General features: G+C 48.6%; 1 protein-coding gene across 3 annotated transcripts in view; it reads left to right on the forward strand.

The window, feature by feature from the left end:
* The window catches only part of NMU (neuromedin U), a 482,937-nt gene that overhangs the window by 434,123 nt on the left and 25,370 nt on the right, over positions 1–23,444 (forward strand). The gene's annotated exons all lie outside the window — the stretch shown is intronic.

Below are 23,444 nucleotides of genomic sequence, written 5' to 3' on the forward strand. Positions count from 1 at the left end.
GTGGCCAATGTACAACTGCTGGAATATTTTAGTTCTCAAAAGTGACTAAAGTGTATAAACATCATTAGGATGTTTTCTGGATTTTCTTGTAATTCTGAGTATTTTAAAATAAGTCTTTTTAAAATACCAATTTGAGACTGTTTATAGGCGATGTAATGACAGCTAAAATGAATATGGTCCTCATTAGAACAGGGGTGATGTGTACAAAGCAGCTTTTGTTTTGCATGTGTGCTGAGAACAAGTATGTGTTTGTCTTATTTTAGGAATATATGTTGTTTGCTGTTTTTTGCAGTTTTTTGTCGTAATGGCTTTTTGGTGGTGTGGCACGATTGGATGCAACATCAGATAATACACATACAACCACCGGTATACACTCGAACAATGCACACAGGAGCACATATGAACACGAAGACAACATACAAGCAGGAACACATGCAGACAGATAACACAAATACGAGAAAATGCATGAGACTTGAAAGGATAGACTTATGACTTTGTGGATGGATACATAGACGAAAAGATAATTGCATGGATATGGCATGGACAGCACTGGATATGTTACTGTAACGATGTGTGTGGGCCATAACTAGATGGGTACAAGAATGGATTCGGGTGGAGGATGAAGGCATGTGTGTAAGTTGAGTAGATAGATGAATGCATGATCGTGGGTGGATAACGGATGGATGGGATGGTATTAGTAGACGAACGTGTACGTTCGAGTTAATGGGTAGAAACTGGTTGACTAGAGGATGGAAAGATAAGCATATGAGCACATACTCTGAAACACGGAAACGCTGAACAAGTGCTGCCTCTGAATGTAATATTCTCTGGGACAGGGGTGCATTAATGCTAAATGTTCTAAGTCACGGGTGTATTTGAGAAGACTTGCATTAGCATGCTATATGGTTTGAAGTGCAAGGAATAGGATCTATAGGTCAACGAAGATATATGTTCTGATATATGGAACCAATTAAACAATATCCACCTCAGAATGCTACATGTTCTGGCACATGGAAGCATTTAAGAAGAAGTGCATCTGAATGTCACACTTTCTGAAGCACGGTTGCAGTTACTACGGTGTGTATCTGAACTCTACTGCCTAAGTTCAGTAAGATTTTGCCTTGGCTTGCTCTTGTAGTACTGCTAAATTCAAGGATGCAGCCTATAGTACTGATGGCTTCATGAGTAAGTGAGGAGAACAACAATAGTATGCCACATCTACTATTATTATTATTATTATTATTATTATTATTATTATTATTATTATTAAGCTGTTTTATAGCGCGCTCAATTACTGCCGGAGTATCCTGGCGCGGAAAAAGAAAGAAAAAGAAATTGTAACAGCAAAGCCCTGAACCAACCTAACGAACTAGACAGCTAATCTAAACAAATGAGTTTTTAGCGCTTTCTTAAAAGCCGTGAAGTCAGCAATACTGCGCAGAGAAGCTGGGAGCGCATTCCACGCGCGCGCGGCCTTTACTGCCACAGAGTGTCCTCCCAACCGGACGCGCCGAAAACGCGGAACCTGCAGCAGATGTTGAGCTGCTGAACGCAATTCTCGGTTGGGGGTGTACCGCATGAATCGTTTCCTCAGATAAACGGGACCCCGGCCGTTGATGGCTTTATGGGCCAGAGTCAAAATTTTGAAAGTGATCCGATGCGGCACCGGCAGCCAGTGCAGACTCTCCAGGTAACTCCTAACGCTAATCCGCCTGGAGATAATCCCCAGTAATCTGGCGGTAGCGTTCTGAATAATCTGGAGCCGCCCTATCAAGTAGGCCGGAGAGCCACTAAACAGGGCGTTGGCATAGTCCAGGCGCGAGAGAATTAAAGCTCTCGCGACTGACTCACGAGCAGAGGCAGGCAGATACGGGAACAACTTTCTAAGAGACTTCAAGGTCCCAAAGCAGCCTCCAGTGAGCCTCTTAATGTGCCCCTCAAATCGAAGGTCTTCCCCAAACCAGACCCCAAGGTTCTTAGCCAAGGTATTTGAGGCACATGGTATGGGGAAGCCCTCCGGCCACAGTAGGATCCTAAAGTCAGGAGGGAACTGGCCATAGAGCAGGATTTCGGTCTTGTCCTCATTACACTTCAATTGAGATGACGCTAACCAATTGAAGACTGAGGACAGACAGTTCTGGATCTGCTCTGTTTCCAGAGCCTCTCCAGGCCAGGTGAACAACAGCTGCGTGTCGTCCGCGTATGCTATAATTTTGGCTCCCAAATGTTCGGCTAATTCAATCTGGGGGGTCAGATATATATTAAAAAGCAGGGGGCTCAAAGTCGAGCCCTGAGGGACCCCTGTCAAGAGAGGTCTAGCCGATGATGAATAAGGAGGGAGCCAAACCTGTTGAGATCTTGCCGTCAGAAATGAGCTCAGCCAATCTAATGCAAGATCACTAATACCGATGTCGGCGAGCCTGGCCAGGAGGCGTTGGTGGGGTACCGTGTCGAACGCGGCAGAGAGGTCCAATAAAATTAGAGCCGCTCTGCCGCCACCATCCAAACACTCTCTGACTGCCTCAGAGATTTCCACCAGGGCCGACTCCGTACTGTGAGCAGCGCGGAACCCGGATTGGGCCTCGTGAAGAGCTCCGGATCTTTCCGGACTCAGATGCGCAACACTCATTGGCCTAGACATTTTCCAATCCCTGCCTGAACCTCAGACAAGGCATGGGGTAGCAATGCCCCCCTGCCAGCCAACACTTTCCACTCCTTCCTTCACACACCTGTAGAGAGCCACACGGGCTCTCCCAAACAATGTTGCTATCTATACACACATCCACGCATACCACGGGGCGGGCTCGCACCGGGGTATTAATAAACAAGGCGGAAGACCGCTCGGGGTCTTTTCCGGCTGACCAGCTAACCAGTGCCTGTGTCGCTAATTTCATAGCTCAGCTCCACGTGTCAGGCCCTAACCTGGCCCTGCACATTGGCGACGAGGACGGTCTGCGCACACGCCTGCCTGGCCGCCCCCCATGCCTGCAGAGCCTCGGCGTGGTTTGTCTATGCAGCGGAGCCCACCCGCTCTTCCTCCAGTGTCGGACTCCGGCTCTGAGGCCCGCCCACGCGTCTCCCCGTCGGGAGCGCCTTCAGCTGGCGGGGCTCGCCGGGAGTTCGTTTCGCGGCTGTTCGGCCTTCTGCAAGTGTCGGCCTTCTGCAAAGTGCGGGTGAGTCTGACCCCGTTCGCCCCCGCCGGCGCAGCCTCGCGCGGCTCACCTGCCCATGTGCTTCCTCAGCGGCGCGGAGTTCCATGCAGCGTCACAACCGGCAAGAGCCGGCGGATTGATCTGAGCTGGTGTGAAGGAGCACCAAGGCCCCGCGTCGAAGCAGGGAGGCCTGGGAACGTCCCCCCTACAGCGCGAAATCTGTGAAGCGCCGGCAGGCGAGGGAGACGGCCTAACCCCCCTAGATCTGCAACAAGTATTGGCAGGTCCAAGGGCCCACACGGACTTCCCCGGCCCCATCCAAGGAAAAAATAAATAAAAGAGGCCCAGCTCAGCGCTCAGCTCAGCATGTGGGAAAAGACACAGACAACAATCGACACACACCCCTTCCTCCCCCCTCTGATAAGCCAACAAGCATTGGACAGTCCAACAGTCTGAGCAAGGGGGTGCAGCGCGCCAAGGCCACTCAGGCGAGTGCCGGAAGACCTGCGAAGAGCGTAAATCATATCCAATACACCGCAGGGGGCTGGCCAAGCTGGGGACGGACAGAATCTGCCTGCGGTGGTCGCACCGCCGCCACCGGGCCAGAACCAGGCCGTGGCTATCGCACCGATACCACACAACCACATGCACACGGGCGTGGCGCCAATTCCCCTATTCAGCGAGGCGGCTGATCCAGCGACGGTGGCGCCGAGATAGAAGGCATGGGTTGGAAGGCTAAATCTTTACTTCAAAGGCACCCGGGAGACAGACGGGACGGTCAAGAGGTCGCTTCTCATCCTGTATGGAGGTCCGGAAATTTATGACCTGTTCGAAAGGCTCCCCAACACGGGACAAGACAACGACTATGACGCGGCGGTCGCTGCGCTCAACACCCATTTCGACCCCCAACTCAACAACGATTTTAAAAAGTTAAAATTCAAACGGGCATGGCAGGCCGAATCAGAGTAGGTGGACATGTTCTACGCACGGCTGCGCCGGCTGGCCAGCACCTGCCCGTTCACCAACCCGAGGGAGTAAATCTGTGACCAAATCATTGTGGGCTGCCGCTCCAAATTGCTGAGGAAACTCATTCTCCGGCAGCCCGGGATATCGTTGGATGAGATATTGGTTTTGGCCCGTTCACACGAGCTTTCAGACGCAAGAGCAGAAGAAATGGAGGTCGCCTTAAGAACACCAGTGGTCGCGCCAGCGACAACAAGAACGATGCCGATCAAGGAAGAAAAGGTCGACGCGATCCAGAGGAGACCCCAGACAGTTCGCTCACGGGCCACCACCTCCCAAGAAAATCAATGTGGATACTGTGGCGAAGACCACCCAGCGGCGGCGACGTTTGGGGCGAAAGGAAAGACGTGTTTGAAATGTGGTCGGCTAAACCACTTCGCGGCAGTGTGCCGAGGAGGCAAATACAGACCAGCAGGGCCTAGACCCGGAAACGTGACGCAGCGCATTTGACAGGTTTCGCTAGACCAGGAGCTACCTCCCCCCGACGGCAAGGCCCAAGGAAGGCGGCCACGTTATGAAGACGATGATGACGATGAGGTATATGTCATCTCCTATGTCAGCAGAGTGTCAACCAGGAGGAGGCCGCTGCCCATGTACTCTGTCTCCATTGAAGGCACGGAGATAAGGGCTCTCATAGACATGGGAGCATCAGTCAATGTCATGGACTCGGACCAGTACGACAAGATGTCCCCCGATCCGCTGCCGCTGAGAGGAGTTATCCAGACGACCGTCGTGAATGGGGAATACTCCACAGAGGCGCGTTTCCACATCACGGAAGGAAAGAAAGGCACCCTGCTGAGCTGCCACACGGCAGAGGACCTAGGACTCGTATTCTTTGCAAATCAGGTGCATCAGGCACATGCAGACACTCTCTTGAAAGAATTCCCGGAACTATTCCAAGGCCTAGGAAAACTGAAAGGAAGGAAGTTCAAGCTCCATATCGACACATCTGTAAGGCCGGTAGCCCTCCGACACAGACGGGTACCATTTAATCTGAGACCACAAGTGGAAGAAGAGCTCCGGAAGCTGGAGGACCTTGGAGTGATAGAGAAGGTGTTGGGCCCGACACTCTGGGTATCCCCGCTGGTAGTAGCGCCCAAGCCAAAACAACCAGGAGCGATCAGGTTGTGCGTAGATATGAGGTTGCCCAACGCGGCCGTCAAAAGGGAGAGGCACATCACCCCTACCATGGACGACATAGTGGCCGACCTAAACGGGGCCAAATGGTTCTCGAAGCTGGACCTCAACTCGGGATACCATCAGCTTGAGTTGGAACCAGCGAGTCGGTGCATAACTACCTTCTCGACCCATGTAGGACTACGGCGATACCGGCGGGTGAGCTTTGGCGTATCCTCAGCCGCTGAGGTATTCCAAAATGCTATACGTGAAGTGCTGTCAGGGCTGAGTGGAGTAATCAACCTCAGCGACGATATCCTGGTGTACTCTGCGACTCTCGAAGAACACCATGCACACCTGAGGGCAACCCTACAGAGACTGGTTGACAGTGGACTGACCCTACACTGGTCGAAGTGCTCCTTTTACCAGGAGTCCATAGACTTCTTCGGATACATCTTCACGAGGGAGGGTCTGAAAGTTGACCCCAAGAAGGCGGAAGCGATCAAGGCCGCTAGCACCCCGCGGAACCCCACTGAAGTGCGGAGCTTACTGGGCATGGCCACCTACTGTGGCCGGTTCATCCCCAACCTGGCAGCTCTAGCCGAACCACTAAGAGCCCTCACGCGGCTGGACCAGAAATGGGAATGGACAGTATCGGCGAACAAAGCTTTTCAGGAGATAAAAACAAATCTCCTAGACACTACGGTAATGGCCTACTTCCAACCCCGTCGCAAAACGGAGCCGATAGTCGATGCCAGCCTGGTGGGTCTAGGTGCTGTACTCCTGCAGGAGCATGGGCCAGAGGTATGGAAGCGTGTAGCGTACGCCAGCAAAGCTTTGACCGACACGGAAACCAGGTACGCCCAGATCGAACGCGAAGCACTGGCCATAAAGTGGGCATGCCACCCCTTCCACCTCTATCTGTGTGGCCAAGAATTCACTGTGGTGACGGACCATAAGCCGCTGCTGCCACTGTTCGCGGGATCTTCCAGGCTGGCACCCCCACGGATAGAACGCTTGGCTGTCCAGCTGCAAGGGTACAACTTCAAGATTGTCTTCAGACCCGGGGCGCACAACCCGGCCGATTACCTGTCCCGACATCCCGACGTCACCAATCCGTTTCCCCCACAGGAAGATGGAATGGGAGCTGAAGCATTCGTCCATATGATTTCGCAAGCAGCGTGCCCCGAAACTATGACGCTGAAAGAGATAGGAGAAGTAACTGCGGAGGACAAAACGTTATCCAGAGTCCGTCAGGCTCTTGAAGGAAACCGCTGGGCCCGCTTCCTGGATGGAGCACAAAGCCTTCGGTCGGAAATCAGCCACGCGCGCCAGCAATTGTGGCAAGTCAGGAGCGAGCTGAGCGTGGGGGACGAAGGGGTCATCTTAAGAGGACATCCATTCGTAATACCTGAGAACCTTCAGCCTCAGATGCTGGCGCTGGCGCACGTGGGTCATCAGGGGATGGCCAAAATGAAAGCCCATCTGAGAAGCAAGGTCTGGTTCCCAGCCATGGACAGCATGGTTGACGAGATGGTGTGCTCCTGCCATGCCTGCACTATCACCGGCAGTGATCCGGCGCCAGCGCCAGTGATAACAGAAGAGGCCCCTCAGACGCCCTGGACACACCTCAGCATTGATTTCGGGAGCTTCCCAGACGGCCGGCACACACTAGTCCTAGTCGATTCTTTCTCAAACTTCCCGGTGGTGGAAGTAATATCCTCAAAGGTGTTTCCCCAGGTCAAGAAGGCCCTCAATCGCATCTTCGCCACCCTGGGACTCCCCGAAGAAATAAAATCAGACAATGGGCCACCCTTCCAAGGCAGAGAATTTCAGAACTACCTCGAGAGCCTCCAGATTAAGCACCGGAAGATTACCCCACTGTGGCCCCAGGCGAATGGGGAGGTCGAAAGACTGATGAGGACCCTCAATCGAGCCCTAAGGATTGCTGTAGACAGCGGGGAGGATCCCGAAGTTGCCCTCGATCAGTTTCTAGGGGCATATCGGCAGACGCCACATAGCACCGCCAAATGTGCCCCAGCACACATACTATTCAAGAGAGCACCTCGAGACAGCATCCCGACTGACCACACGTGGGTGCCTGAAGACAGAAACGACGAGGCCATTCAAGCTCGGAGGCGAGCCACCAATCGGAAAGCGAGTGAGGCACGACACACCAAAGAGCCATCGCTGCAAGTAGGAGACACCGTAGTGGTGAGGGATCGACACCCCGGGTGGAAGTTCCGAACACCCTATGAGCCGGAGGTGTGGGTTGTAGACAGAGTTCAAGGGACCATGGTCACTGCCCGGCGAGAGGGGCAGGTAGTAACCCGCAATGCGTCTTGCTTCAAGAAGACGAGAGAACCGGCGACAGCTCAAGAAACGATGGATGATCAGGAGGCTGAAGAGGATGTTGGTCTGGACCTTGGGGCGTCAGTCCCAGGGTCACCATGCCCAAGGCAGGATGGAGAAAATCCACTCAGACAGGCGACTCAAGACACCAGGGTCAACTCCAGCAGACCGAGTCTGATCTCAAGTGGTGAAAGTGTGGAAACAGCCCCGGCTGGGGTTGGAGTGTCTCCATTTGCCCGGAGTCAGCGGTACAGCCTGCGACCTAATCCAAGACCAAGCCAGAAGTTGAGAGACTTCGCCTGGACATCTCCTTAAGGTGAAGATTGACTTTGAAAGAACAGACTAAATTGAAGGAGGGATGTAGAGAGCCACACGGGCTCTCCCAAACAATGTTGCTATCTATGCACGCATCCACGCATACCCCGGGGCGGGCTCGCACCGCGGTATAAATAAACAAGGCGGAAGACCGCTCGGGGTCTTTTCCGGCTGACCAGCTAACCAGTGTCTGTGTCGCTAATTTCATAGCTCAGCCGCCACGTGTCAGGCCCTGACCTGGCCCTCCACAACACCCTCCCTCTACCTTACATCAGCACCATATACACTTTTATCAAAACCTTCTGCAAACTTGTATAACCTGCAAAGAGCAGTTGATAAGTGTGTGTTAAACTACACAGAAAAAGAATAGCATGCAAAATACTGCATAGTAAATCCAAGCCCAAACAGTAATTCCTCAATCTGAAGGGTTTATGTCTGTTTTCTGTGCCATCATACAGCAATCCATGCCTGAGATTTTTATTTTTTTAAGAGAAATATGCTACAGTGTATCAGCAAATTAAAATATAGCCACACACTGCTATGCCATCACCAGTTGCACTCAATTACTCACATGTACCTTTCACACCCACTAGCACATCTTTTACAAACAAGCATTGGAAATGTCAACCGGTCTCATTTGACTACAAATGGAAGGAATGGCATGGCACTAGAATAGAGACTTTTTTACCATTTTTTTCTAGCAAAAGTGCAAACTGTGTGTTGCTGTTATACACTGAATTGTTTTAGTAATTTATAGACTTTAAAGTTAAAGTTATTAATATTGTTAACCTCTCTTTCCTTTAGTGCACTTTTCTTTGTGCATTTTTAAACAGACACGCTTCTGGCTTTTCCAATGCTTGTTGGCATTGGCAAGGGAACACATGCTTCAAGACTCATGCACACACATGGCTGTCAATCTTAAAATGGGCTTTCCGTAAATGAAATCCAATTACAAGATGGCTACACCCATGTTTTGTGACACATACTCCTGTTTGTGTCATGATGCGTGCACATGCATACATTGTGAACGAAAGTGTACAGGATGACCATTTTTAATTTCCCATTGCATCATGGTAACTTTGTTAAAACACAAAATTAAAAAAAAGTGGAAAAAGAATTGTGCCTGAAGTGCAAAAAAACGAAACAAGAGGTCCAGGAGAACAATACCAAAAGAAGGGAACTATTGCACGTAAGGAATTTAGGCCTGCATGTTTGCAAATGTGAAGAATAAAAAGCTGTACTGCCTCAGGGTGTGTAGAAACATGCAGAAAGATTCTAGCTTTTCTCTCACTGTATAAGGCATGCACAAAATAAACATGTTCTCTCTGCTTATCATTGTAAGCTAAAAAACAGAGCAGAAGAAAGAAAAGCAATGTTCCTTTATATTGCGTTAAACAGCTGCTTCAATTATTCTCTGTGACCTTAAAATGATAGCCTACTCATGCCTTCGGGGTGGTGGAACACACTCCTTGAGTGTAAGGGACACTACTCGGCAGTCCCTTCAAGGCAGCAGGTCAGAACCTCTACTCTCATTAAAGCTGAGGGCTCCAGACATTACTGCAAAGCCAGAACAATGCTGTTATTAAAAGCGTGGGCCTATTGAGCTAAAGGAGGGTTAGAGGTCCACAACGTATTTTACAAATGGACCATATTGCTTTCATGTACTGGTCTTTACACTTGTGGCAGATTAACAAGCAGCAAACTCTGATAAATTAGTAAAATATCTCCACAACATATGGGCATTTACATATCGGTCAGGCACCAACAAGACCTCGTTTGCACCTACAGATGTAAAGACATAATTTAAACACAAATGTATCGGATAAATGCTGTATAGCTGAAAGCCCTAGTAAAAGGTAAAACTTTGTTAAAACATCAGATTTCCAAAAACGCATGTTAATGAAGCTATGTTGTGCCAATACATTGTTTCCAGCCAGCGCAAGCAAAAGATCTATTGTGGGCTTACCAAGAACTTATAGGGACTTAAACTTAAATCAAAGACCCTTGATCTCCAGATCCCCCAGATGAGCACCCCACCCTAGAGTGGATGCATCCATTATCACTGTGGCCACCGATGGAGGTAGATGGAAGGGCTTTCCCTGAGATAGATTGCCCTCCACGCTCCACCAAGCCAGATCCGCTGCAGCTTCTCTGGAGATCCTGACTAACTCCCTGAGATCTTCGTTGTGCTGATACCACTGCCTGCGGAGGCACCACTGAAGCGCCGTCATGTGCCAGTGTGCATGGTTGACCAACAGAATGCAGGAAGCAAACAGACCGAGCAGGCGAAGGACCTTCAGGACTGGAACAACCACTCAATTGTAAAACAAAGGAATAATTTCCTGTATGTAGAGAATCCTTTGAGGAGGTGGGAATGCTCGACACACAGTAGTGTCCAGTACCGCCCCTATAAACAGGTTGCGCTGAGAGGGCACCAGGTGAGACTTGGGCACGTTTATTGAGAAACCCAATTTGTACAACAGCTGAGTTGTAACCTGCAGATGATGAAGCATCTTCTCTGGCGACTCGGCTTTGATCAGCCAGTCGTGCAGGTAGGGGAAAACGGGAATCCACGACCTCCTGAGATGGGCTGCCACTACTGCCATCACCTTGGTGAAGACTCGAGGAGCAGTAGTAAGTCCAAATGGGAGTACTGCAAACTGATAATGTTGCGACCCGACCGTAAACGGAGATACTTCCTGTGCGACTTCAGGATATGAAAATACGCATCCTGCAAGTCGATCAACACCATCCAGTTTTCCTGTTGCAGCGCTTTAAGAACCTGCACTAGGGTGAGCATCCTGAACTTTTCCTGCTTCAGAAAAAGATTTAAGATCCTGAGATCCAGGATTGGACGTAACCTGCCATCCTTCTTGGGAATCAGGAAATTCCGGGAGTAGCATCCCTGACTCCATTCCAGCTCTAGAACCACCTCTATCGCACCTTTTTTTAGTAATTTTAGGACTTCCTCCTGCAGGAGAAGAAGGTGGTCCTCTGAGCAAGGCCCTTGGCAAGGAAGGTAATTTGGTGGGAATTCTCGAAAGGGAAGAGCATACCCATCTCCACAAAATTTAGAACCCAAAGGTCTGTAGTAACCGATTCCCAATCTTGCAGAAAATGGGTAGGCCGACCCCCCACAGGACAAACATGATCCAGAATGGTGAATCTAGGGCTGCTTTGCTGTGGCAAGAGGGGGGGGGGGAGGTAGAGGAGGAGGAGGAGGGCTGACTACCTCATGGACGACCTCTGTTCTTGCCCCTGTAGGTCTTATACAGGGTATTTTGCTGCTTCTGCTGTTGCTGCTGCTGCTGCTGAGGCTTCCTGTAGGTCCGAAAGGACGACCTTCCAAAACCTCTGTACCTCCTGTAAGAGGAACCTCTAGGTTGCGCCTGTAGGCCCAGAGACTTAGCTGTGGCTTTGCTGTCTTTGAAACTTTCTACGGCTGCATCTGCTTTTTTTCCCCAAACAGCCCAGAACCATCGAAAGGGAGGTCAAGAAGTGTTGCCTGCACATCCGGAGAGAACTCCGATGACTTGAGCGAAGCACTTCTCCTTGTGGCAACCGAAGAACCTATAATCCTGGCAACAGAGTCCGCAGTGTCCAGGCCACTCTGAATAACCTGGCGTGCAGCTGCTTGAGTGTCTGCCAAAACCTCATTAAAATTCTATCTGTCCTCCTCAGACAATTTAGGAGCAAGCTGTTTCGCAGAGTCCATTAGAGCGTGGATGTAATGGCCTGAAAGAAAGGTGGCATTTGTCGACTTCAAGGTCATACTAGCTGAGGAGAACACCTTTTTAGCAGACTGATCAAGCTTTTTTGATTCCCTATCTTCAGGGACTTGAGGAAAGTGCCCAGAAGATTTTTTAGAACATGCAGCTTGAACCACCAGGCTCTCACGAGAAGGATGAGATGTTAGGAAGTTCGGATCCCCTGGAGCCGCCCTATACCTCCTAGCAACAGATTTAGAAACTGCTGGAGCTGAACAGGGCTTACGCCCGACCTCCAAAACCAGTTGAGCGATGGCATCATTTAAAGGCAATAGAGGTTCTATGACAGTGGAAGGAGAATGAAGAACCTCAGTCAAAATATTGGACTTGAATTCAGCTGTTGGAAGCTGTAGGTAAAAAAGTGCTGCTGTCTTCCTTATGACTGTGTGATAAGGAGCCACATCCTTAGAAGGAGCATCCAAAGGAGGAGAAAACTCCCATTCCAGGGACATATCAAGGCCACTTGCTTCCTTCAAACCTTCAAATAAGTCCTCTGATTCTTGAAGTTCCCCTTCCTCCATTTCTTCTTCTGCACGAAAATGCTGCTCCTCCAAAATCCTCAGTTCCTCTCGCCTGGACCTCATCCTCGGAACCGGCGGCGGCTGACACGACTCCGACGGATCCAGGGCCGGCGTCGAACATGGATCCAGAGGCACAGCCTGAGTCAAGCGAGGTCGAAGATGAAGGAAACGGCGTTGATGTCCTGGGCGCCGGGAAATGCCAGGACGGCGCCGCTGGAAGAAACGGCATAAAGGAAGCCTGAGCATAAGCTTGAGGAACCGCCAGGTTAAAGGCCATAGGATCCATGGGACCCGAAGGTTCTCCAGAGGGGTACATAGCCCTTGCAAAAACACCATACATTGCAAGTAATGCAATGGGTCTTGCCCCTGGCCAGGGAAAGGAGGATAAGCGCCCGGTACAGACTCAGGCTGAGGCATTAGCGGACTCGGGCTCGGGCAAACCCGGCGCTGGCGTCGGAGAGCACGCCAGTGAAGCTTCAGGCAAAGTCGAGTGAGCAGGAGTACCCTGATTCGAGCATGAAGGAGTAGGAGAGACATAGTCATTACGATGCAAGGGAGCTGGAGAAGCCGACTTCGGAGCTGCGTCCGTATCTGAACAGCGTCGTGAGCCGTGCCTCTTCTTCTAGTGCTTCTTTGACTTTGAAGAATGACCCCACGTCGACTTCAAACCCGACCTCGACCTTGATCCTCCTCGACCTCTCTTCTCCTTTCTCATCTTCAACCTGAACAGCTTGGCCGCTCTCTTCTTCGACGCCTTCGGATTCATCTTGCGACAGCAAGCACAACCCTCGACATCGTGATCCGACGACAGGCACCAGACACAATCCTTGTGGGGGTCCGTAATAGACATATGGCCCCCACACTCCCGAGAGGGCTTGAAACCCGACTCCTCAAAGACATCTTTGGAAAAGAAACAAGAGAAGCAAGCCAAAAACACAATGTAGCAACAAAACTACGGAGAGTCCCAAAAAAACGTTAGCGTCGACGGTGCGGAAAAAAGGGATCTGGCGTCATCACGCCGACGAGGCTCTCTTATGGCTCCGGTGACGTCAGCAGACCAAGCTTCTGTGATGTCGTCCTCGTTGGCATGGAGAGCTACGAAAAATTCCCGAATGCTGCTGGCTCAGGAGACATTCACATGGTGAGGAATCCACTGGCAGATGTATCCCTCAGAAACATGCTTACGGTCAAAGACTCATTTTTGCATTTAGCTTTAGCTTCCTGTCACAGACAGTATTATAAGCAATACTTTAACCCCTTAACGGCGGTGCTAATTCTCCTGCAGTTTGGGAGAATTAATGAGCGGGCGGGGCTTCGACGTCCAACGGACGTGCACCCCACCAGGGAGGTAGTGCTTGCGTGGCCGACGCAAACACCAAAGGGGTGAACGTATGTAAAGTAGAGTCTGAAGTTGCTCCTTGTACAAGATTGGCTGGTTGTTCTGTTTAGTTCGGTTCCCTACTCCTGATGTGTTGACTTTACTTCCAGTTCTTTTTTTTCTCCTTACCTAAGCATTTTGTTTATACTTTTTAAGATCGAGCTTCTATCGACCTGTTAGATCTCTTCTGTGGGGTTTGGCAAACCCACCAATTGCCATTGGTTACTAGCTATGGCATTCAGAAATGCTGGCTTCTTATTGGTGCATTTCAGGAAAAGACCCTCCTTCGTGTGTTTAACTTTCTTTCCGGCAATTTCAATCAGAGAACATTTTTGTAGTCCATCACACAGTAGAGTGGGTGATTACCTCTCTTCCCTCCTCCTCCCATCTAGCTAGTGCAGACCAGATGTTTTATTGTAGTAGTTTTATGTAGCACAAGCTTGACCCGAAGGTATTGGAGTGCTTTACATGAGCACTAGTTATGTTACACAAGAACACATTCATTATTTGGTAGGCAAGGGGAGAGTAAGTGATCTGAAGCGTCAGCTTTAAGCATTGGCCCTCGTCTGGACGCCGCGCCCTTTCCAATTAGTTATGCACAGTGCGGCTGGAGTTTTTGCATGGACCCGCTTCATGAGTCAACACCACTTTATTTACGCACATCAACAAAAAGGCATCCCCGGCATCACATACTGCTTGTTTTATTTGCTTCAAAGTCTAAACTTGCGATTATACTGATGTGGTTCTTGCGGTTAAAGCTCTGTTCCACTATGGCGCCTAATTGTTTGTTTTTTGTTCTTTACTTGTGACGATAAATTGTCATTTATAATTTGGGCCACGTTTGACACAGTCTCCTACCATATCCTGATCAACAGACTCCACCACATCAAGATTTAAGGAAATTACCTCAAATGGATCACCTCGTACCTCACAGGGAGAACCCAAAGGATCCGCCTCCCACAGTTCACATCGGAGTCCAAGAAGATCATCTGCGGAGTCTCCCAAGGATCATCCCTCAGCCCAACCCTCTTTAACACCTACCCACCATCAGATCACACAGACTAAAAATCATTGTCTATGCCAATGACACACAGCTTCTCACTGTCTAAAGAGCCCTCCACTACTACTGCTAACTTGCACAGATGCATAATGAACATCGCGGACTGAATGAAGGACAACTGTCTCAAACGGAACTTTAAAAAAACAGAAGTCCTCATCTTTTGGAAAAACACCTCACCATGGACGGACGCATGGTACCCACCGAGTTCAGCACCCCCGCCTCAACAGACCACGCACACAACCTCAGCATAATCCTGGATAGCAAGCTATCCATGGAGAAGCAAGTTAATGCAGTCTCATCCGCCTGCTTCCTCACCCTTTGGATGCTCCGCAATATCTTCCGGTGGCTCCCAGCAGACACCAGAAGGATCATCACGCATGACCTCATCACCAGCAGAGTTGACAACAGAAACACGCTCTACTTAGGAATCAGAGCACACCTCCTGAAGAGACTCAAGACAATACAGAACTCAGTGGCAAGACTCAACCTCCCCAGAAGGACCCACATCACACCACATCTCAAGAAACTACACTGGCTCCCGATTTTGAAGAGATGTCACTTCAAGATGCTTCAAGATGCTTACCCACGCCTACAAGGCCCTACACAAGAAGGACCAGCATACATCAAAAAAGCACCTGGTCCTCCACCAACCAACCCGACACCTTTCAATAAGCTTCCCTCTCCCTTGCAGACACTCCATGGATCTGTCGAGCCAACTGCAGAGGATGCTCCTTCTTGCACCTGGCAGCGAAGGCTTGGAACAACCTCCACCTGCACCTCAGGAATGCACCATCGTTGCAGCAATTCAGAAGAGAAATAAAGACTTGGAAGTATGAATGATCAAACACCTACGCAACAGCAAACAGCTCCAGTTTCTCCAGACCCTCATGAGTGATTTGCTGCGCTCTATAAATGTTTGATTGATTTGATTGATCAATGCTGACATCATTGAATTCAGATTGTGGCACCGTTTTTTGTGCAGGCAAGATTTATTCTCTCCTGGTTTGTTTTTCACAGCGAACTCCAGATTTATTCTGTGAGGAGGTGGATGCAAGCGCCCTACAAAATAAATTCAGGAAACTGTACACATCTACTTTTTTGCATTGCCTTTCTGAAGGTGCATGGTGGGGCACCTTTCACAGACTCTTCCGCAGAGGAGGGTGCAACCCCATTAAAAGAAGGGAGTATAAATCTGAGCTATGGTGGCCTCTACTGGGAATAGGACAGCTGGCACTTCCACCTCATTGGCTGAAGTTCGGGTTGCTTCAAATGAGGTGGATTGACTACTAAACAAGCTGTTGTTAAGGCCAGTGGTCATTCTAACACTGTTTACTGTTATTTAAGATTACTGGGCATTCCCAAACCGACGATGGAGGCTGTTTCAAGCATGTGAATATATAAAAGCTACAGAGAACAGACTGTTTTCAACCATAATTTTAGAGAACTGCAAAGAAAGCAGCCCAAGGGGAACTGGGGGTCTTACTGTAATACCCAAAAAGAAGGAAATCATTTTTGTTTTGATTTGTGCTTAGGTTTTCTCTTGCAATCCGCAGTCAAGAATGTTTTCACAGACCCAGGGATCTTTGTTTTCGGTTAAACCCTCATTGGTACAAAACTAGACTCCATACAAGTGCAACCATATTTCTCCTTTCCTTGAGACCCAGATTAGTGGTTACTCGCACACTAGAAACCGGTATTGGAAAGACCCCTAAGGAAGGTGAATTATTTATATAATTCTACGACAACAAAAGATGCAAATATTGCAGCACCTCGGACAGGAATAAGCTTGCAAGAGGATCGCTGGAAAGTGGAGGCTGTGTGTCCCTCCTTAAGGATACTTGCTTGAGTTGTAAAACCTAAGCAAGTATATTTCCAAGTGGGCCATTAATGTTCTCCTGAAAAAGACACCGCTCAAGCATGTAGTTCTGTTGCAGTGCCAGGCAGGTACTCTTTTGAGAAGCGCAATGTGAAAGATTAAGGTGTTTACATTCACTCAACACATTCAAGGACATAGCCTTCACATCCCTACCATTACACAGATAGAAGACATATCGGTCACTTCGCCCACACTAGAGGGGTTATTTATTTCATACATAGGTCCTTGGGTCAGCTGAGAATAAAGTTTTGGGTATAGACTCCTGTTTGGGCTTAAAAAAGATTACCAGGTGCAAATTTTGCCCGTCACAGGAGTTTACTCCCATGATTTGAAGAATGAAAAACCTGACACAAAATGCAGGAGCAAACTGTACAAAATTGTGTTTTGCGCACTCAGTAATGGGTGGCATCTTGCGTAAATTGGGTATGAATCTCCATTCCTGGATGCACTAACTATAAATGGTTGCAAATTGTGCACGCAGTACTTTGCACTAGATTTCTGCAGGCTGACCATAATAATGGCATCACACAATGAAAATGTTTGTACTTCACGATCTCTGTTCGCTCATTTGTAGCTTTTTACTTTATTATGTTGTATGGGTTGAAGACTCATCGAGTCCAGAAAAAAAGTGTGAGCGACAGATGCAATTCCGGAGCAGGAAACAATTACGGAGGGGCACCCTAAATTGTCTCCCCTTTCAAACAGTGCCTCTCCCGTGCCTTCTGCAGCCCAGAAGGAGAGTAATGCAACTGGATATGGACCACACTTGAAAAAATAATAGCGACCACCAAGGATTCCTGGGGCCTAATAACCTTTTCCTTGTACCCTGGCAGCTTCTTTGGGGCCAGAGGGCGATCAGTCCTAAAAGGAAGAGAAAAGACTTTGCCACATTGTTGGTCCCCCTGGGGTGGGGTTCGCCCCTATGCCGGAAAGACTGCTGCTGCATGAACAGGTCTCCTGTGGACCAGTGGTTAGATACTTGAATCCAAGATTTATGACCACACCACGATCCCTGTGCAGGAATCCATTTGGGAGAGACCATTATGTTATGTTAAAACGTTTTGTAAAGCGCTTGCTTGCCCCCTAGGATGTCATGGCGCTAGCTGAGTGATAAAACAGAATGAAGATGACAGTTATCCAGTAGAAAAGAGCCAATTATTTAAGGCCTTTCTAAATACCAAAAGATTGGGAGGAGATATGATTTATAAAGGGAGATCATTCCAAGCCTTGGTTGCTCCAAGAACAAAACCTCTACCTCCCCAGCTGGTCTATAGGAATTTTGAGATTTTGAGTAGGTTGTCAGATGAAGAACGTAGAGACCTACCTGGTACTTATCATGTAAAACTCTTCTGCAGGAAGTCAGGGCTTATCCCGCGCAGTGCCTTAAAAACTGTGCACATGGCCTTGACTGTAAGCCTCTGTCTCACAGGGAGCCAGTGAAGTTTAGAAATGAATTTTGAAACCAAATGTTATTTGGGAAATCTATACAAAAGCCGGGCAGCAGCATTTTGTAAAGTTTGCAATTTGTTCAAGGGCTCATGAAGGGCATTGAGATAGAGACTGTTACAGTAATCGATCTTTGAGATTACAAGAGAAGATACCATGGTTTTCCAAGGATGCCCTAGTAGAAAGGGAAGAATTTTTCGGATCATTTTCAGAACAAAAAAAGCTGTGGAAGACACAGTATTGGCTTGATTGATGTAGGCGAGTTTATTATTGACCAGAACTCCTAGATTCTTAACATTTAACTGGAGTAGGGTCCAGCTCAGAAGGACAATAATTAGAAGTCCAAAATGACGGCTAAGAGCCAAACAACAATACGTCAGTGTTAGATTAATTCAATTTGAGGCAATTACTTGCCATTCATTGTACAACTAGTTTCATGAACAGCAAAAACGCTGTGCCACTCCCGTATCCTCTGTCGATAGGGACACAATTTGTGTGTCGTCTTCATATGTGGTCAATGCAAAGCTAAATGATCGAACGAGTGCAGCACGACGAGTGACGTAAATATTGAATAGGAGAGGACTGACAGAGGATCCTTGGCAGATGCCAGGCGGGAGGGAAAAAGATGGAGAAGAAAACTCAGCCATTATGACTGATTGGACTTGTCCAGAGAGGCACGAGTTCAATAGCTTTCAAGTCGAGCCTGTCACACCGATCCCACTCAGCCTTCTCCATCTGCAACCCATGATTTGCTGTAACAAAGGCTGCTGATAGGTCGATCAGGATCAATGTAGCTCGGTCGCCCTTGTCAAGGGTGACCCTGATCTCCTCACTAACCTTAATGAGCACGGTCTCAGTGCTGTGACCAGAGCAGAAACGTAATTGAGTAGAGTTTAAAAGATTGTTTTTTAAAATTTTGTTTTTATTAATTTTACAGAACAGTGAGTCAAACATCGTCAGGCAATCAAAGGGCATATAATCCCGCGATACAGAATTACATGTTTACAACTATCATATGCTAAAATACATCAACAGTGTCAAGCATCCATAAGAGTCCCTGAATGGCGAAACATAGTGAATTAGTATAATTAAAATAAGTCTCAAATGGTATGCAAATATAGAACGTTCTCAGCATTCTTGTTTACAGCATAAGTTTAGCAAAACGGTTGGCAATTTGGTAAAGCTTTCAGGATTCAATGCAGTTAAAAACAGCTTAACAAAAAAATGTTACCCAACCTCCCTCCCCTCCCCGCGTGCTTGGCCCTCAATATTACGCAGTAGCATTCGCATATCAACCATATCCATAGGTGTGTGTTTCTCGGTTCCAAGTCCGTCGTAGGTGAACTGCACAATGCTGTTAATTTACCCACCCTAGCACACAGATAACATGGGGTGCCCAAGTGTCCTGCATCCTCAGACTTGACCCACATATGTTAAGCCCAACATACCCTAATAGGACAGAATATCTATCGCAGCGTAGTCTTCTAACATTGTGTACCAGCTCAGCGAGATTGGTGTTTTCCGTAGGCCTCTATATTCCTCCCTTTTCAGTTCCGTCCCTTCCGCTTTACCCCATCTTAGCATTTCTGCGTGCCATTCCTGTAAGGACGGGGCTCTGGTGGCCTTCCATTGTGTGGTTATGGCTCTCTTGGCTAAAAGGAGCACAAGGTTAGCAAATCGTGAGGTCAAGCTGCCCTTCTTGTCGCGGGACCCAGACCTAGTATACAGTATTCCAATGTGTCGTTCTGACGTACCGGACCCACCGCCGTCAATATTTTGCATACTGTTGCCCAATATTATCCCAGTCTAGCGCAAGCCATACCATGTGTATCAAATCCGCGTTAGGTGTGTGGCAGCGCGGGCATTCATCACTTGCCTCCGGGAACATAGCGCTTAGTCTGTGTGGAGTTCAGTACGCCCTGTGTAGTAACATCAATTGGATACATTTAAATTTGGGATTATGAGAGACCTTTTTGGGGAACCCCAATATAGTATCCCATTCCTTGTCTGAAAATGCACGGCCCACGGCCTCTACCCACTTGTCGCGTAGCGGCCGTAATGAGATCACTCTCCCGCTCGAATCCTGTGAGTTAGCCATTTCGTCAGTCGAACTCCATTGCCCATTAGGTATTGCATGGTAAGCAGTGTATTCACAGGTGGTTCTGTATCTTCGGGCAACCATGTGATGCGTATATATCTGGAAATATGTGTGTGTAATAGAAACAACATATCTGGGGCCCCATGTATGCATACAAACGTCTCATGTGATGTTAGTACTCCCTCTGTAAAAAAGTCTCCTAATGTAGTAATGCCCGCCTCAGTCCATGCCTGAAGGGTTAGAGGTTAGTCCCACACGTATGGGGATACCCAGCAGAGGGATGGTGGGGGCATATGGTGTCATCTGTCCAGTGTACCGCACCGCACTCCGCCAGTAAGCAATAGCTAATTTCAGTAAGTGGGGTGTCGACGTCAGCAGGGGGGCGTGTGGTAGTAAGAGCCTGTGGATGATCCCCTTATTCCTATCGTGAGGTCATATCCAGCTCGTGTAGATTGCGTCCCGCAAGCCAGTACGCCAACCACTGCATCTGGCTAGCATAACAATACGCACGTAGATCAGGCACTCCCATCCCTCCTTGCTTCTCGTGAAGTTGCAATTTCGCCAGACGATGACGTCTACGCCCTGTCCCCCGCATTAGCTCCGTCACTAGAGAATTCAATACTTTAAAGGATTTCATGGGGATAAGTTGTGGTAGGTTGGTGAAAAAGTAAAGGAGCCGCGGCAATAGCACTATTTTCGTGATGGCCACTCTGCCTGCCACTTATAAGGGCAGTGAGACCCAGAACTGGCTATTTGAGAGCTGCAATCGCACGCCCTAGGTTGCCGTCCAGCAGGTGCGAGGCATTGTGATAAATTTGTATACCGAGGTATTTAAAGGTATCAGGTGCTATTTGTAAGGCCCAGGGACCGAACCGAAAGTATACGCTCCTCTCAGTATTGTCAAAGAAATATGCATACGAATTGGCAGCGTACGAATTGGCAGCATTGATACCCAGGCCAGAAAGCCCTTGGAATGACTCAAAAATGGATGCAGATCAGCGCCCATATCCTTAATGTACAGTATGAGATCATCCGAATATGCCGAGACAGTGTGGGACGTACGACCACGCGTTATACCCCGGCAGACTGCGAAAGTACGGAGTCTGTGTAGAAGTGGCTCCAACGCCAGGATGAACAACAGCGGTGACAAAGGGGAGCTCTGCCTTGTCCCCTGAGCCACTATATATTGTCCCGAGATGTGCCGACCCGTGTGTGCTCGCGCCGTAGGGTTCGTGTATAATAAGCGCACCCGTGCTATGAATTCTGCAGGTATGCCAAAGCGTGCGAGAGCATAAAACGTATAATCCCAATGTAGGGAGTCAAACGCCTGCCTCAGATCAAGGGATATGCAACACTCCATATTTCCCATGGCGCACGTGCCTAACATAACTTGGTGTAGCCGTCTGATGTTGAGTGCTGTGCTCCGACCAAGCACAAATCCACACTGATCGGGGTGTATTAGAGCAGGAATAAACTGGTTAAGGCAACTGGCCAACAACTTACTCAGGATTTTATAGTCTGTGTTGAGGAGTGATAAGGGTCTATTGCTCGAAATAAGCAAAGCATCCTTCCTAGGCTTTAATACCGAAACCACCAACACTTGCAATGTAGTAGCGGGGAGCCCGCCACCCTCCAATGAGTCGTAATAAAGACATTGCAAATGAGGAGTTAGCAAATCAGTATACATTGCGTAAAATTCGACCGGCAGGCCATCGTTCCCTGCAGTCTTATTACGTGGCAAAGCCTTAATCGTCTGCCGTATTTCCGTCCCCATTATTGGTCGTAGTCATCACGTTGGTGTTGTGTAAGTTGGGGTACACATAGACCATTAAAGAATGATTCAAAGTCAGTGTCAATAAGTCCGGGCATTGGACCATAGAGATGTTCATAATAGTCCCTAAATGCTGTATTAATGTCTAATTGCGTGTTCACCACCACATCTGCATTGTTCCAAATTTCTAACATCGATGTGGGCAAGGGTGCGTTTCGGACCAACCGTGCTAGCAGTGGCCCTGACCTGTCAGCTTGGGTATGTTGTTTTTGCATGTATAACCGGTAATCCATGAAACACATAACTCCTCTAGGAGCTCCGCGTATTGGATGTTAGCCTCTCGCAATTGTGTCAGTTGTTCATTCGTCCCTGCAGCCTCCCCCTCCAGTGCAGCTAATCTACCGTCCACCTCCTTAAGTTGCTCAATAAGGTTGAGTCACACTCCTCTCTTAGCACTGATTGCCACTCCCCTGATGACCGTTTTGAAGGCATCCTATTCTATTTGTCGGGAGCTGGTAGTCCCCATATTCTCCGAGAAATAATGGACGATCGCTTCTGAAAGGGTGGTGCGAAAGACCTGATCTTCTAACATCTCAGGTTATAGTTTCCAAATCGGAATCGGAGAAGGAACTTTGCCCCACTGCACAGTTAACTCCACTGGGCTATGATCTGACAGGGTTTTCCCCATAGGGAGCACCGAAGTAATGGACCCTAACAGGGCGCCGGAACATAGGAATCGGTCAATTTGAGTGTGTAGTCTGTGTGGTGGTGAATAAAAGGGGTATTCTCTATGCCCGATGTGCTTCGCCCGCCATGCATCATGTAGTTCCCAGCCCTCTGCCCAGCCCCTAAGCGCCTCCTCCTTATTCTTGCTTTCAGTGGTATGTAACGGGGGATGAGACCTGTCTAGGTCAATATCTAACACAGCTTTGAAATCGCCCCCTATCACCCAGGGATATGCAGCCCACTCTGTCAAGGCTGCGCCTAGTGTAGTCAGGTATTTATCCCGATCAGTGTTTGGTGCATATATACAGCCCATGACCACATGTGTCACATCCAATAAGCCATGAAGCAGTACATATCTACCGTTTACGTCTATCTCCTGCTCTAGGAGCTTGAAAGGGACAGTACTCTGCATCCACACCGCCGCCCCCCTGGAAAAATCTGAATATGTTGTAGCGAATAGTTGCCCTCTCCATTTTCTCTGCACTTTAGCTGCCTCATCAACATTAAGATGAGCTTCTTGTAAATAAGTTATAGCAACCTTCCTCCTGGTAAGCTGTGCTAGAACTCGGTGTCTTTTATGAATGGAGCCTAATCCCCTCACGTTCCATGTGCAGTAGGTGTATGTATTATGTAATTCCGTCGCGGTGCAGAAAACGTATTTGCAGTGTAGCTTGTGGAGACCGAAACCCTATAGATAGAAGCTGCTGAAAAGCTGAGCACGCCAGCACAGAATAACTCCCCAATACTAGGTTCCCCCAAATAACAACAGAGGACCAAACAAAGAACAATAGTCCAACATGGACTACAAACAAGAATTGCGTCATCGCAGCCGCTGGGGGGTAG

This window comes from Lissotriton helveticus, chromosome 2_2, assembly GCF_964261635.1.
Source record: "Lissotriton helveticus chromosome 2_2, aLisHel1.1, whole genome shotgun sequence".
In the NCBI taxonomy this organism is placed as follows: domain Eukaryota; kingdom Metazoa; phylum Chordata; class Amphibia; order Caudata; family Salamandridae; genus Lissotriton; species Lissotriton helveticus.